Here is a 17425-nt window from a genome sequence, read left to right on the forward strand (position 1 = left end):
TCTCATTATTCCCATGAATTTTGCCACATAACATTTTTGATGAAGGGTATAATAGTCCTTCTATTTCTGTCCCAAGTACCAAGGCCCTACCCCATCTTACATAGTGGATTTAGACCTTCACATCAATAAAGACTGCCTCAGGCCTGCCTTGTGTAATCAAGGAAATTTCACAGTTGATTCCATACCTATAACCTCTAATTTGGGTGGCCTGGGAAGTACTGTTCTGACTAAAGAGAACTCAGATCTCTCTGGAACGAGGTCCCTGAACACAAGAACAGCAAGATGGGGATAACTCATAACACTGCCTTCACTCTAGTTCCTTAGACAAAGAATTCCTGTCCTACATGAAGAGGAATTTGTGGATGGACCTCTACCGGATAAAGAAACTGAGTCACAGACTTCTGTCGTGCAGCCTCTTAGAAGACTTCTAAGACTGCTGACATGCCTGAAAAGGACATTCAGAAAATGTGTATTCTAGATTTTGATTTCAAGTTTGGTGCCGATGAAGAAGTGAGTGTCTGGGACTTTCTATAATTCTCAGGGTGTCATTCAAGTTTCAGCTTCTGCCCAATAGGTACACAGACATATGACCAAGGGAGGCTGAGATTATTCCACCTAGTCATAGGGAGCTCCTGACTCCTCCTTCTAGGTTAGAGGAGTTTAGATCTTTTACCGGCTCCCAAAGTGGTAGCAAGAATTCTTCTTCTGCCCACATAGGCTTTCTCTGCCTACCTAAGATCTTTCTTGCTATAGGTCCACAACAGTCTCTTATATATTCATGGTGATCACATCACACAGAAGGTACTCCCTCATCATGGATATGCTCCACCTACCGAGAGAAGTCTGAGAGTATCCTCTCTTTCTTACTGAAGTGGCTTTTAGACTATCCCCTCTCCCAAGTATACCCCCAAGTTTTGTCTTCTGACCAAAGGGTTTCAGACCTGCCTGCTCTACTAGAGAGGTACATACAAGCGTTCTCAGATCTTCTGAACATGACCCTGTGGGAGTACAATTACTAGGACCATATAATTGGGCCACATACCATTCTGATGTGACCAAAGGAGTTTCAGTTTACTGCCTATGATTTACCAGACAGCCTCAGATCTACTCATTCTGCAAGTTGTCTTCAAATAGACCCTTCGGTCCAAGGATGAGCCTCACACTCTTCTCCTTGATTCAGTGGCCTCAGACATTCCCCCACCCAAACCTGAGACCATAGAATACTTTTCTTCACACAATGACTTCTCCAGACATCCCAGGCTTAAAGACTCCAAGTCCATGTGTAGGAAGTAGAGTCTAGAACTAAAGCCCACTGCCTCAAAGCCAAAATCAATATAATGTGGTCCCAATCATTCAAACTTAGATCTGAGCAGCTGAACAGATGCTTGAGAAGGAGAACAAGCTTGGGACTCTGATGCAGACTTTTGGAATATACTCAGACTGCTGCCTCACCTACCACACATTCTCTACAGTGGACAGATATCCAAGTATCTGATGAAGAGCTGGAAGCTGATAAGGCAGTTTCTGGAATGTGTTCCATTGTATGAGGTGGGCTGGGACTTTTATCTCATGTCAAGCAGTGGGTATGCTGATTTCCAACTTTATCCAATCCAACATGCTATTCAATATCTATAATAACCCCCAGATTTCCACACTCCTCACAAGACACCATCAAACATTTCCCCTCTGACCCTGGGGTCCTTGTATTTCTCCGGGGCTCTTGTTTCCTCCCTTCTTCCCCATGCACCTTGGCAAGCTTCTGACCTCTCATCGCTGACCCTTTGATCCCTATTTGTATATTTCTGACTTATGTGGGGGGCATTCAAGGTCTGCATATGAGGCCTTCAATAGTGTTCCCATTGACCAAGGGTGTCTCACACATACTCTTTTCCTTTAATGAATGGAGTATTCAAACTCCACATCTGGCCAAGAGAATTTCAGATCTTCCTTTTCTGTAATGTATGGTGTCTATACTAACATGCTTATCTAAAGGGCCTCTAATTTTACCTTCTGACCAAGCAAATGTCTGACATTCCCACTCTGCTCAAAGACACAGGTTCATGAGGTAGACAGAAGTCTTGGGCATACTCCTTCTAATCAGTAACATTCTTCCCCTCAAGATTGAGGCCTCAGAGTGCAACAGTAACAAGGAGAGTCTGGAAAACAGCCATCAGACTTCAGGGCATTCATCAGAACATCAGAAGTGGACTTCTTCCAACCTTAGTGCCCTGAACAGGATGACTGGACACCAACCCGTGAGGCTTCAAAAGTGACAGACACCAGCCACGCTCTTGCAATAATGTTCAGATTACTGCATATCCTTCTGAAGATGCCACAGATGATACTGTTACTTTGTTGTTGTTTTGATTGTTGTTCTCTTCTTGGTGTTATTGTTTACTTTTAAGTTTAGAAGAGGACATCTTCTATACATAAGGTCTAAACTTAAGGTCGTGCTCAACTTCCTTAGCAATCAGGGAAATGCAAATCAAAACAACTCTGAGATGTCATCTTACACCTGTCAGAATGTCTAAAGTCAAAAACACCAAGGATAGCCTTTACTGGAGAGGCTGTGGAGGATGGGGTACCCTCATCCATTGCTGGTGGTAATGCAATCTTGTGCAACCAGTGTGGAAGTCAGTGTTTCGGTTTCCCAGGAAATTCGGGATCAACCTACCCCTGGACCCAGCAATACCACTTTTGGGAATATACCCAAGAGATGCTCTATCATATGACAAAAGCATTTGTTCAACTATGTTCATAGCAGTATTATTTGTAATAGCCAGAACCTGGAAACAACCTAGATGTCCTTCAATGGAAGAATGGATGAAGAAAGTATGGAATATATACACACTAGAGTACTACGCTGCGGTAAAAAATAATGACTTCTCGAATTTTGCATGCAAATGGATGGAAATAGAAAATACTATCCTGAGTGAGGTAACACAGACCCAAAATGATGAACATGGGATGTACTCACTCATAATTGGTTTCTAGCCATAAATGAGGGTCACGGAGTCTACAATAGGTGAACCTAAAGAAGCTAAGTAAGAAGGTGAACCCAAGGAAAAACATATAGTTATCCTCTTGGCTAAGGGAAGTAGACAAAATTGCCGGGGAGAAAATTGGGATCTTGGGGGTGGGGTGGGATGGGGGTAGGGGGAGATGGGGAGAGAAAAGGTAGAAGGGAAGGAGGGGAGGACTTGGGGAAACAGGAAGATTGGGATAAAGGAAGGTTGGATAGGGGAGCACGGAACCACAATTCTTAGTTAAGGGAGCCACTTTAGGGTGGGCAAGAGACTTGGACCTAGAGGGGCTCCCAGGTGCCCAAGCTGAGGTCCCCAGTTAGTTCCTTGGGCAGCTGAGGATAGGGGACCTGAAATGACCCTATCCTAGAGCAATATTCACGAATATCTTGCATATCACCATAGAACCTTCATCTGGTGATGGATGGAGATAGAGACAGAGACATCACCAGAGCCCCAGGTGGTGACACATGTCACTCAGATCAGTCGCTGGCAGCAACTTCACCCTGGGAAACCAGCATGGCCTCAGACAACTTCATGGCACTTGGTGGTAACAGGAGCCATGGATATCAACTCAGACCCTGCCTGCCATAGGGACACAGACATACACATGGCACTAAGCAGATACTTGGACCTGTATGACTGGATCACATACCTTATGATCTTATTGGGGTACTGGATCCCGTGGCCTTGTGCGCTGGACCTGTGACACTCTGCCAGCAGCCACGTTCTCCTGCTCCTTCAACTGTGGGTTTCTGTACCCTTGGTGGCTCCCATGGCTCTCATGCCTGATGTCATCACCAACGTAGTTGAAGTTAACAACGTGGGTCACATCATCCTCGTGGTGTGAAATGCCCTGGTTCTTTGGTTTGTCGGAACCTTTTAGAGAATCTTCACTGTAGATGACAATTTCTCTTGCTGCAGTGGCTCCATGTTCAAAATCAAGGCTCCCCTCAATCTCATTTTCATCCAGTTTTTAGAAATTGTGGTCCACATGTTGGGATTGGAAAGCCATGATGAGACCTAAAAGAGAGAAGTGTCATCTCCATAAATGGTTTGTGGATTGAAATGACTTTGCAGCATGTAGGTTTTTAGCAAGTTTCACATCTGTCCTCTTTCCATCACACAACCCCTATAGGAGATACGTGCCCACTGAAGGTGGCTCTAGGGAGCATGTGCAGAATGGATCTAACATGGATCCAACCAAGTACACCAAAGCCTCGAGGAATGGAGTGGAAGAGAAAGAAAGCTGTTGCAGGTGCACAAGTAGGGATGAGAACATGCATTTACACCGAGCACATGGCCTCTGGGTGAATCCCTGGAGAACTCTAGCTTCTGTATCTCACTGGGTGCACACTGCAAGATCTGGGAATTAAGTGGACATGGTTATGTCAGCTAGTGTTTGTGCCAGTTTCCTTGAGAGGACATTGAAAACACACCAACACTGTCCTCTACCTGAAGGAGTGTCATGCTTGTGAAGTGGAGTTTATGTAGCATTCTGGGGGGACAAGTCGCTGCAAAACACTTGACGTCACCATTGAAACAATGAAAATGCTCCAGATGGTTGATTGGGACTCTCCATCACAGTCACTGTACAATGTCCTGCCCAGTACTTCTCATGTCTGACTAGGCTGACACTGTGTGGGTGTTTGCCCTTTTCATAGTGTCCGCAAACTCCTGAAGCTTGAAAGTGCTCTGTAACAGTACTTGAGCTGAGAAAGCACCATATATACAGTAAGTATACAAAAGTGAAATAACCTCGGGCTAGCTTCCATTCAAACAATATTCTCAAAGAAATTTCCTCAGTGAGCTGAGATGTTGGAAAATATCAAGAGGATCTCATTAAGAAAGTGTAACCCAGCGACTGATGGAAACAGATTCAGAACTACAAACACTGGTGAACCTCAGAGAATCCTGTGGAAGAGGTGGAGAAAGGATTGTGGGACACAGAGAGGCCAAGGGCACCAAAAGAGAAACCACAGAATTTACTAACCTAGGTCCAGAGAGGATCACAGAGATTAGGCTGCCATCCAGAGAGCTTGCAAGGGACTGACCTAGGCCCTCTACCCATGTTTTACAGTTGTGTAAATTATGGTCTTGGCCTTTTGCTGGGGCTCCTAACAGTAGGGATGTCTCTGACCCTGTGATCTGCTTTGGGAACCTTATCCTCCTACTGGGTTGTGTTATTCAACCTTAATACTAGATGACGTGCCTAGTCTTACTGCATCTTGATATGCCACAGATGGCTGATATACATGGGAGACCCGCTCTTTTCTGAAAAGAGAAGAAGTAGATGGGGGGAAGAGGCAGGTTAGTAGAAGGGTCTGGGAAGAGAGAAAGAAGGGAGAGGAAATGTGATTGGGAAAATAATTAATTAATAAAAAGAAAACTAGAGTTTAACATTGCTTTTAAAAATTAATATTAAGGAGATGGCTTAAAGGTTAAGGGCACTGCCTGTTCTTCTAGATGTCCTGAGTTCAATTCCCATGAACCACATGGTGGATCACAACCGTCTATAATGAGATCTGGTGCCTTCTTCTGGCGTGAAGGCATGCATGCAGGTAGAACTCTGTACACATGAAAAATAAACCAATCTAAAAATTAATATTAAATTTGTAGAAGTTACAGGTTAAGAAATCACAAATTGTGATTTTCAGATTTTTAGAAAGCTTTTTTTTTAAATAGAAGATCATTATTAGTTGGTGTGCTTGTACTTATGCATGCCTACAGGGAGCACTGGATCTCCTGAAGCTCTACTTAGAGATAGATGGTTACCGAGGTGCATCCTGAGAACTGTACACTGGTCCTCTGAAAGAACAACAAAATCTCTTAGCCATTTAGTCGTCTATGCACTCTAATCACACAAATGCAAACTTTTTCTTTCTTCCTTTTAATTGTAGAACCCTAGAGCGCTGTGATATTAGGACAGCTAGCAAGATTCCTAAGAAAGTTGTAGTGCAATTATTTTGACTTATAAATGTGAAAATCAACATCTGTAAACACAAAGTCATTGTCAAATACCTGTAGAGTTAGTAGCTAAGTAAATTAGGATTCCTTCTAATTGTTGAATTTATTTGTTACGTGAGTTTGGATTTTTACCATTTAGTGCATGTCACAGCACATGTTTGGAAGTCAGAAGACAACTTGGGAAAATCAGTTCTCTCTTTCAATCATGCACTTTTCAGAGATCAGGTTCAGGTCATCTGTGGTGCAGGAGATCCTTCTGTTTATGTGCTCCTTTCATATGTAAAGGAATAAAGAAACTCCATTGGCATTTTGATTGGACAGTACTTAGGTAGGCAGGGAAGACAGAACTGAATGCTGGGAGTGAGAAAGCAGAGTGAGAGAAACGCCATGGAACTGCCACCAGAAATAGATGTGCTGTAACTCTGCTGGTAGGCCAATACCTCATGGTGATACACAGATCAATCGAAGTGGGTTAAATTAATATGTAAGAGTTAGCCAATGAGAAGTTAGAGTTAATATACATATCAGTGATTTAATTAATACAGTTTCTGTCTGGTTATTTCTGGGCTAAGCAATCTTGGCAGCCAAGAAGAACAAGCATCCCCCCTTACAACAATCAGGCTTGCCAGCAAGCATCTTTACTAAGGAATCATTGCAGAAAAACACCTCCATGGCTTCATTTTTATGTATAAGGAGTGAGGGATAGTCATGACCCCATAACAGTATGGTTGATTAAAATCTTCAAACAACATTAAGAATACTTTTACCAGGATCAGGTGGCACACACCTTTAATGCCAGCACTTGGGAGTTAGAGGCAGGTGAACATCTGTGGATTAAAGGCCAGCCTAGTCTGCAAGAGCTAGATCCGTAGCAACCTCCAAAAACTACAGAGAAACGCTGTCTTGAAAAACAAACAAAAAATTCTCTTGAATATTCAGCTTACTGAACATTGAGCCCTTCATACACTATAGGGGTTTATAAATCATCACAGTTTCCCCCAAGAATTCATGAACTAAGTATATCCCATCAAATTCCCTCCTAAACACACTATCAGCAGAAAGGGTAGAATAGCCACTAGGAGACAATACTATCCTTCCTGAAGTTTTAATATACTGTGTGTTTTTATAAAGATGAGTTCTTTTGTAGATTTGAGCCATAAAAAAAAGCAGAGTCCCTGAGTCTGAATCCTGCTAATGGCAGAAGCTGAGGTCTTCAAGTGTGATGCCTCACACAGAAAAGCCCCTGATATGTGCATCGTGCGAGCATCAGCAGAACAGGACACACTCACCTTCCCTTTTCACTCACTGCTAGGAAATCCTTGGATTCTAAACTTTGAGAAGGAAGAGAGGGGGAAAGACAGAAAATTGGGCATAAAAGAGTGGAAAGGGCAGGCTGCCTAGTCTACCAGGGCCCCAGGTGGTGACAAAGTTCACTCAGATCAGTCGCTGGCAGCAACTTCACCCTGGGAAACCCTCATGGCCTCAGGTGGCAGACCAGACCCCAGACAACTTCATGGCCCTTGGTGGTAACAGGAGCCATGGATATCAACTCAGACCCTGCCTGCCATAGGGACACAGACATACACATGGCACTAAGCAGATACTTGGACCTGGATGACATCAAGGCCCTGGGTGGCAGCACAGATTACTCAGATCAGCATGGCTCTGGAAGCTTGCACACCAACAAGGTCCCAGATTGCAGCCCAGGCCCTGAGCATCCCTGTGGCCTTTGGTGACAACACAGGACATGGACTTCAACACAGACCCTGGCTGCAGTTCTGACATGGACCCAGAATGGTCCTCGGCAGGAGGCACAAGTGGATGCCACTAAGACCCTAGGTAGAGGTAGAGGTATTCAAATTGGAATGGTTCCATCAGCAGCATGACCCAGGACACCAAGATGGCCTCAGGTGGTAGCCCAGAGGCCAGGCATACACATAGCCTTCAGTGGTAGCAGGAGCCATGGACATCAACACAGAGACTCTAGCAACTCTCTCAGACATGTCCTTCAGCAGCATCTCAGTCCCTGATGTCACAATGGCACCGGTGGCAGTGCAGGACACTTAGATCAGTACAGCCCCTGAAGTGGCATGTTCCACCAACAGGTGAAAACAAAGACACAGGGCGTCCAGTGGTCTTTGATGATGGCACAACCCATGTATGTCCACACAGTCCCTGCCCGCAGTAGGACCATGGACCCACAGAACCTTGGTAGCAGCCCGGCAAGGTCTGGGTAACACGTCAAACCTGGGTGGTTACCAGGACGCCCACAGCAGCCTGCTCCTCAGCCCCTTCGCTCCTTCTGTTCTCCCTCTTTCTACAGCACATGAATCATTCTGATACGTTCCCTCCAATTTCTCCACCACACATTTGCTCATCACAGTGACCGTCTCCTGCCCATGAATGTCTTCAGCAGGTCCAGGAAGGCATATGGGCAGCTTCCACCCACCTGAGCTGTTTTCAAAGAGGGGCAGAAAGGGGAATGTATCCAGATGGGAGGGTAAGTGGGGAGGAACTGGGAGGAAGGAAAACCATAAACAGGTATGACAAAAAAATCTAATTTCTTTAAGAATAAAAAAGTATTGGTACAATCCCCCAAATAAAAGTTTTCATCACCATCAATATCGTCTGTGCCAACTTCTCCTTAGATTTCATGTTTCAGGATTACTTCTGAATCACTTGCTCAGAAGATCTACTAAGCCTGAATCACCATGTATTGGGAATATTCATCTATGCATGCAACACTCATGACTTAAAATGCTAAATTATGTAACTAGACTTTGTCATTCTGTTTAAATGGAATTTCCTGAAAAGTGTACATCTTATCCTACAAAATACCAGAAAGCATGCGGAGCTTATGTGTTTATTGTTAACATGAGTGTTCAATTTTAGTTAATCTTGGCAATGGGGACATGGGTCACCAATTAGCCATTTGGCTCCTGAATGAAGGATGATGCCATTCTAGGAAGAATCTTCCTTAAAGTCCCTAAGTATGATGATGTCTTCAACAGGAGTTGTGTTTCCTAACAGTAGGAGTGTTTCCCTCCTCTCTTTGGCTCTTCGGTTGGCGAACCACACCTAAAATCAGAGGGAGACAAGATTGTTTTAGCATTGGCTTCCACCCCCAGAGCCGAGAGAGAGAAGTCACTTTAAGGCATCTAACATGGAACTTTCTACTCAGCTCACAAAAGCAAGCCCCGGCTGTGTCAACCTCTGCAAACAGGGCTATGATTTTGTCTTTTTCCCGCAGTATATACACTTCAGTGGGGACTTCCACCCATGGTAAATCTGACCAGCATATTCTTTTTTTTTTTTTTTTGACCAGCATATTCTTTCATGTTACACAAAGTTCTCCAGCATCAGGATGGAGAATACTATCTCTGCTTCAGCGAGATTTCCAGAATCCTGCCCTGCACAATATTAATCTCTGTATTTTAAGTGTTATTCTTCCATACCTATCAGTCCATGCCTCCTCTCAACCCTAATATAACTATTTGGCAATGTGTTTGGCTAGCCACACACAGAATCCCAGAAAAATTAACATTAAGGGTTGTCACTATTAATACCATCGTCTCAAGTTAGGATCATTTTTTTCTTTATGCAGTGTAGCACTTTTAACCATGATATTCAAGACACAAAATAGAAAGACGGGGACAATTAAAGAGTTAAAGGGGCAAGGAGTATTTCCATAGGAGGCTAAGTGTGTGGCCAGCTGGGGGTCCAAAATTGCATCACAATGAAAACCATGTGCTGTGAATGTTGTCCACCTAGAGATGATGTCCCTTTTATGTAGTGCTGTTTCAATTAAGGTTAAAATCGATTTAAAGTTCAGTTTGTCAAGTGCTGTAAACTCAGCAATTGGGGGGTGGAGGTGGAGGCAAAAGAACCATGAGTTCAAGGACAGCAAGGGTTACACAGATTCATTGAAAAGTGCCTAGGACAAGGCTAGCTAATGCCTAAGGAAGGCTATAGATTGTCTGTCCAATTGCTTTGTTTGGATTCACTGACCTTCAGTTTTGCTTCAGGCACTTTCAGAGCTCTTGCAAGTTCTTTCCTGTGTAATGAAAACCATGGATGTTTATCATGCAGGGTTTTACATGCAATACAATGACATACATGAATTCTATGCCTTTTAAAATATCACCGTCCTCCCTCACACTTGGCATTAACATTTATTCTCAGAGGCAGTCTCACTTTTGAAATGAATTCATCTCCTGCAAAAGTTTCTAAATGATAGAGACAAACAATTTTAACAAACTATTGAAAATTAAAAATAAATGTCAAAGTCGATCCTGAGCAAAGTATGCTAAATTAAAAACAGCACTAGGGGAGGGGAAAGAGAAACCAAAAGGAGTTGATGGCTAGGTACACAGTCCCTGAAAAGATGAGGAGGTCACACAACAAACTATAAACTCCTAGCACTCGTGAACTTGATGCTAGTAAGTTGTTTGGGTCCACAAACTCTGGTCTCTATATTTCACAGAAATTAAAATATGACTCGGAATGAGAGGTGTTGACTATGGACATTTGCTTCACGCCAGCACTACCTGTTTGGTACTGAGCTCGGGCCTCACACGGGGCATCCTCCTGTGCCCACCACCAAAGGAGAAGGCCCCTGTGACTTGGAGAGGGACGATAAGGAATACAGTGCCTCAAAGAACCAAAGGCACCTCAACATGAGCCAAAGGCCAGGGAGGTTGGGGAGCTCTTGGTCCAAACCACATACCTGGCAGCCAAATCTGAGTCCCGGGATTTTTTAAAGACGCGTTCCATTTTTCTGATCTGACGCGGTGTGAAATGGAAGAGGTTTTGATGACCCTGGTGCCTCTGAGGAATCCTTGCCACACCAGCCTCTGAGGTGTTCAATTCTTCCAGGTCAAGCTCCAAAGAAGAATCCGGGTGGCTATGGCCACCATCTGCCTCCATGGCCGCAGCTGACGTGGAGGCCACAACTTCGTTCTCACAAACTATTTCCTCCTCATAATCTTTCTGAGTATAATATTTATGCTCATAATAAAGCTTCTTGGCCATAACTACAACTGTGGACCTCAAACAGCACTCGGGTCCCAGGAATGACTGACCTCGAGGTCTAGAGTCTCGGCAGGGCTACCGACCAAACAACGAGAGGACGGGAGCAAAGGATGACGTCAATGCGTCAACACGCAGGTCCGCGCATGCTCCCCAGTTCTCAGGGGTCCTCATGCACGACGTCCAGGCGCTCACTTGCAAGAAGTAGCTGGACACCCGAGCGCCCTTCACTCACTGCTGCCCTGACTGACTGCACTGGCCCTTGTGCCCACTTGCTGAGGTAAGTGCTGTCCGTTTTAGCTCACAAATGATGGGTGTGGCCCAAATGAGGAGAACCTGAGGGTGACTGATGGGGTGTGAAAAGGTAGCATGGAGATAAATATTGCTCCTAGGGCATGCTTCCAGAATGAGCTTTAATGTGTATCAGCATGCTGCCTGTTCCTCCTAGGTTTTAGGGAGGAGATGACGGGTGGATTGTGTGGAAGGGCAAGATCATTTGGAATGGAGCATGGGACAGAGGCACACGCTTGACTCCAGGATGCTCGAGTAAACATGTAAAAATTTCTGTGACCTCACCCGCCACCCAGCACTAGCGGCTCAGAAAAATGGGTTTAGAACTAAGTGGACATGGTCAGATTTAGTGGCTGCTAGTTCAGGAGTGCCTGTTACCACACTGAATGCTAGCCAGACATTGCTTTTCAAGTACAACATCAAGGTTTTGGGACTGGGTTGGAATAGAATTCTAGCTAACGACACTGTCCAATTAAAACAAACCGTGTGCTCATCCAAAAGAAAAATGATCTGCTTAAGAAGTTATGACATGGCCAGGCAACAGTGGCTGAGACAAACAGTCCTCTGTGAGTTCTAGGCTAGCCTGGGCTACAAAAGCTAGTTCCAGGACAGGCTTCAAAGCTACAGAGAAACCCTGTGTCAAAAAAACAAAACAATACAAAACAAAATAAAAAAAAAAAATAGAAAAAAAGAAGAGCTAGTTCCAGGACTTCTAGGACTGTTACACAAAGAAATCATGTTTCAAAAAGCCAAAATAATAATAATGATAATAATCACCTCAGATATTTTATAATTTCTGTTATATTTCAGGTGTAATATTTGCATCAGCTCTTAACACCGAGGGTATTGATTTGGTCACTTCCTTACTCCTGTTTGACTGAAGGTAAACACACAAATATTCAGGCAATATTTAGAATAATACTTGGCCTATGACATATAGCATGTGACACGTTTTCAACAAAAGAATAGGTGTCAGAGTTATTCAAGGTTGGAAGTTGGGGAGGTTCAGTCCAGTCTTCCTGACAGATTCCTTAGGGTTTTCCTTGCTCTTAGAATTTTTGGGATCAGTAGTCATATCTGTTTACCCTGCATACACAATATAGATATAAAATGAATGGCTAAATCTGTTTACAGTTATAGAATAGGGAATCATTTAAATTTTTTTCTTTCTCTTTATTTTTTTTAGCATTAATGTCTTTATTACGGCTTGCAGTCCTTTATACAGGGGAAGAGGCTAAAATCTCTTTTTAAATTAACATTTCCCTTTATTTTACATAGGGATCACAGGTTTTTTTTCCTTCCTCTCCTCTCAACCTCTCGCCCTCCCTGACTCCCATTTATCCCCCTTCCATTCTAACCACTGTTCCTTGGTCTCCATCCAGAAAGCGTCAGTCTAGAAGCCCTGGGACTTCATGCTTTCAGCTTGTGATTCCAGAGCTGGGACAATATTTCCCTAATATTCCTAATGTTCCTAGTCCTTATGTTTGTGTGTTAAGCACCATGCTCATGGCCTGAGCAAGGGCTGTGCTCAGACCTTATTTCCCACTCCTTGGCTCATTTCATGCTTCTGACATCACACTTCTGAGTCTTGATATTTGTGTCCCGCCGCCTCCTGCCCCTTTCCTTACCTCCCTTCACTCCATGAGAGTGCAACCTTTTCTCCACCCTACTCCTGAACATTCTCAGCTTCCTCTCTCTCTCTCTCAGGATGTGTCCTGCTCCCCCTGCTCTCCCTCACAGTCCTGTCTATGCAGCCATGTCTATCACCTCAGACTCACTGGCATGTTCCTCCAATTTTACGACACAGTGCTCTTTTTTCTCACTGCTATCAATCTTGAGGCCATTGAGGAAAGAAGCCTGACATCCAGACTCTCCTGAGTTCTTTGAGACTGGGCTTGGACTCTGAACTTATGAGTTTGTGTCTGCCTGGTGCAGGTTTAGCAAAGCTCACACTCAGTCAGTTGAGCCGTCCCACATAGGCTAGCACTGCCGATGTCTGCTCTGCCTCCACATCCTTGTGCACACCCAGCAGAAGGCTGCACAGCCTGGCCTTACTTTGTCAAAGTCTTATTATCTTTAGTCAATCGAATTCTTCCTTATTGAAAGGATTTCTGTGAATAGAGTTTCCAGACACTACTCCAACCCTCTCTTAAACTGTGAATTCCCACATTCCCAGGTTGCCATTGTTCTTAGATCTATTTCTGTTAGTTTATGTGTGTGACTGTTTGGGCTGCCTGTATGTATGTGTACTACGTTCCCTTCTAATGTCCGTGGAGCTCAGAAGAAGTTAGTGGATACCCTGGAAATGGGGCTCTAGACAGCTGTGACCCACCATGTTGGTAACAGTAACTGAACCTGGGTCTTCTGCAAGAGCACCAAGTACTCTTAAGCACTGCGTCATCTCTCTAGTCCCAACCAGGCTTCATTGTAGTGACAGTGACATCAGTTATATCCCTAAATGCATGATATAACAGAAGAAGAAGCTAAACTTCTGTTTCTTTTCCACAGTCGGGGTCAGAGCCCTGGTCACTCAGTGTTTAGGCCAAAGAGGACAATTCGCTACAAGCTGTGTTGACTTTGTCCCACCCTGAACCTGATCTCAGCTCCTTTTCCTATTTCTCTCTGGATGACCCTCCCCCGCCCCGCCTGGGATAAGCCTCTCTTTCTACCGCTGGAGAATTCAGTCAATGTTTTCCTTTCATAGTTGTGATGTTGGAACTTCACCATCCCTGAGGTCCTAGGCCTCTCCTCTGGGACCCCAGGTACTCATACTTCCACGTGAGCCTTCACTCCTTACCTATATACTTGACATCGATCATGAATCATATTCCAGAAACCTTGCTTCAGGCAGCTTCTGTGAAGCTGGTCAGGGTGGACTTAACTCTGGAGTCTTAAGACACCTGGGAGGCTGGCTCTCCGAGAATGGGTTAGAATGCTAAGCTTCTTTTGATAGTCTCCTCCTGGGCGCAAACTTTTTCCTCTTGTAGCTTTACCTTGTGTGGGCATCAGTACCAGATTCCATGTTCTTGGAAGCCTTTTTGGTGAAAAAGGGGTATTTTTGTTCTATGACATTGTAGGAGAGATCTCATCTAAATGGAACCCTATTCTTGAGCCCCTACTGACACGGACATACTTTCTGGCAGGATTTGTTGAAGGCAACTTGAACATTCATTGCAGAAATTGAGATACAGAAGTCGCCACATTGTATATACCAGGTTCTGTTCTCTGTTTCTGTCCCCTTTCCCCAGCTGGTCATCCTCAATCCATTTCTTTTCCGTTCTTGAACCCATCAATGCTCCTTGTAAAGCCTTCCCTTCTCCATCTGCTCTACCCTTCCATACTATTTCCTTACCACATCAGATCCTGTGCTGTCTACATTCACTGGCCACATAGGCCATCTTTTTCTAAAGGGATTCATAATGTCTACAACACTAGCATGAACCACTAATGGAAGAAATCCCACTGGCCAAATACAGAGTATTTCATGCACTCAGATGGGCTTAGAAGACATGATAAAAGTCCCAGCCCACCTCATACAATGGAACACATTCCAGAAACTGCCTTATCAGCTTCCAGCTCTTCATCAGATACTTGGATATCTGTCCACTGTAGAGAATGTGTGGTAGGTGAGGCAGCAGTCTGAGTATATTCCAAAAGTCTGCATCAGAGTCCCAAGCTTGTTCTCCTTCTCAAGCATCTGTTCAGCTGCTCAGATCTAAGTTTGAATGATGGGGACCACATTATAATGATTTTGGCTTTGAGGCAGTGGGCTTTAGTTCTAGACTCTACTTCCTACACATGGACTTGGAGTCTTTAAGCCTGGGATGTCTGGAGAAGTCATTGTGTGAAGAAAAGTATTCTATGGTCTCAGGTTTGGGTGGGGGAATGTCTGAGGCCACTGAATCAAGGAGAAGAGTGTGAGGCTCATCCTTGGACCGAAGGGTCTATTTGAAGACAACTTGCAGAATGAGTAGATCTGAGGCTGTCTGGTAAATCATAGGCAGTAAACTGAAACTCCTTTGGTCACATCAGAATGGTATGTGGCCCAATTATATGGTCCTAGTAATTGTACTCCCACAGGGTCATGTTCAGAAGATCTGAGAACGCTTGTATGTACCTCTCTAGTAGAGCAGGCAGGTCTGAAACCCTTTGGTCAGAAGACAAAACTTGGGGGTATACTTGGGAGAGGGGATAGTCTAAAAGCCACTTCAGTAAGAAAGAGAGGATACTCTCAGACTTCTCTCGGTAGGTGGAGCATATCCATGATGAGGGAGTACCTTCTGTGTGATGTGATCACCATGAATATATAAGAGACTGTTGTGGACCTATAGCAAGAAAGATCTTAGGTAGGCAGAGAAAGCCTATGTGGGCAGAAGAAGAATTCTTGCTACCACTTTGGGAGCCGGTAAAAGATCTAAACTCCTCTAACCTAGAAGGAGGAGTCAGGAGCTCCCTATGACTAGGTGGAATAATCTCAGCCTCCCTTGGTCATATGTCTGTGTACCTATTGGGCAGAAGCTGAAACTTGAATGACACCCTGAGAATTATAGAAAGTCCCAGACACTCACTTCTTCATCGGCACCAAACTTGAAATCAAAATCTAGAATACACATTTTCTGAATGTCCTTTTCAGGCATGTCAGCAGTCTTAGAAGTCTTCTAAGAGGCTGCACGACAGAAGTCTGTGACTCAGTTTCTTTATCCGGTAGAGGTCCATCCACAAATTCCTCTTCATGTAGGACAGGAATTCTTTGTCTAAGGAACTAGAGTGAAGGCAGTGTTATGAGTTATCCCCATCTTGCTGTTCTTGTGTTCAGGGACCTCGTTCCAGAGAGATCTGAGTTCTCTTTAGTCAGAACAGTACTTCCCAGGCCACCCAAATTAGAGGTTATAGGTATGGAATCAACTGTGAAATTTCCTTGATTACACAAGGCAGGCCTGAGGCAGTCTTTATTGATGTGAAGGTCTAAATCCACTATGTAAGATGGGGTAGGGCCTTGGTACTTGGGACAGAAATAGAAGGACTATTATACCCTTCATCAAAAATGTTATGTGGCAAAATTCATGGGAATAATGAGAAATATTAATGCACTCTGGTCATAACTGGAATTTCTGAGACATTTTGTGCACAAGTGAAGGTCTACACCTATTTGTCAGGGGTATAAAGTATATGGCAATGTTCAATAAAATAGGAATCGCAATTTTCCATTAAGCATAAACTAAACCCCTTGTGGAGCAGAGGAAGGTCTGGTTTGGCCTAGTCAGCTTCCAAATCTTTTTCAGTATTGAGAATATCCATACCTTTGTGGGCTTGTGAAAGGCCAGGAAGTAATCATTGCCTGTTTTCCAAGTGGTTGGATGGTCATTTTCAGTCTAAGAAGTTATTGGTCAGATAAGATAATCCCATATATGTAGCAGGAAGAAAATTTGAAGCAATCCTAGACAGTTGGGAATATAGCAGACATACATAGTCAAGAGAACAAGATCTATAAGCCCCATAGTAGATATGGTAGGCCTGAGTCATCCTTGGGCAAAAGAGAACATATTACAAGCCATCTTGGGCTTTGGGAGAAAGATTTACTTCCCCCTGGATAGAGGGGAAAGGCCAAGTATTTCCGAAGAGTGTCTGATGCTATAATACGATGCTCTGAATCTCTTCTATGAAAGAAAGACATTTTCAGACCTTTTGGCCAGTGGGGAGGAATTTGAGGACCCTGACAAAAAGAGGATAATTATGACCCTTTCAGATGATGTATTGTAGGTGAAGCATATTTAAGTAAAGGGGAAGAAGGTCTGTGCCCTCCTTCATCAAAAGGGAATGATTGAATCCTTACTAAGTGAGGGTAAGTTTTGAAGGCCTTTTTGATTGGAATTTGAAAGTTTTGGGGCCTTGGGCAGGTATAGATCTACCCTGGCCCCCTCAGTCATGCAGGATAGATATCAGGCCCTCTTGGTTACAGAGTGTGCATTTGAAGTCTAATTGACAGAAATAGATGGTGGTTAGGCATGCAAGACTTTGGCAGACTTAAAGAGAGAAGCAAAGTCACAAACCACTTAGGCAAAAGGGAGTATCCTAGTCTACCTTGTGCATTGGAGGAAGGACTTCATCACCGTTTA

This window comes from Microtus oregoni, unplaced genomic scaffold, assembly GCF_018167655.1.
Source record: "Microtus oregoni isolate MIOR12 unplaced genomic scaffold, Mior012 000063F_ref0000156, whole genome shotgun sequence".
Classification (NCBI taxonomy): Eukaryota; Metazoa; Chordata; class Mammalia; order Rodentia; family Cricetidae; genus Microtus; species Microtus oregoni.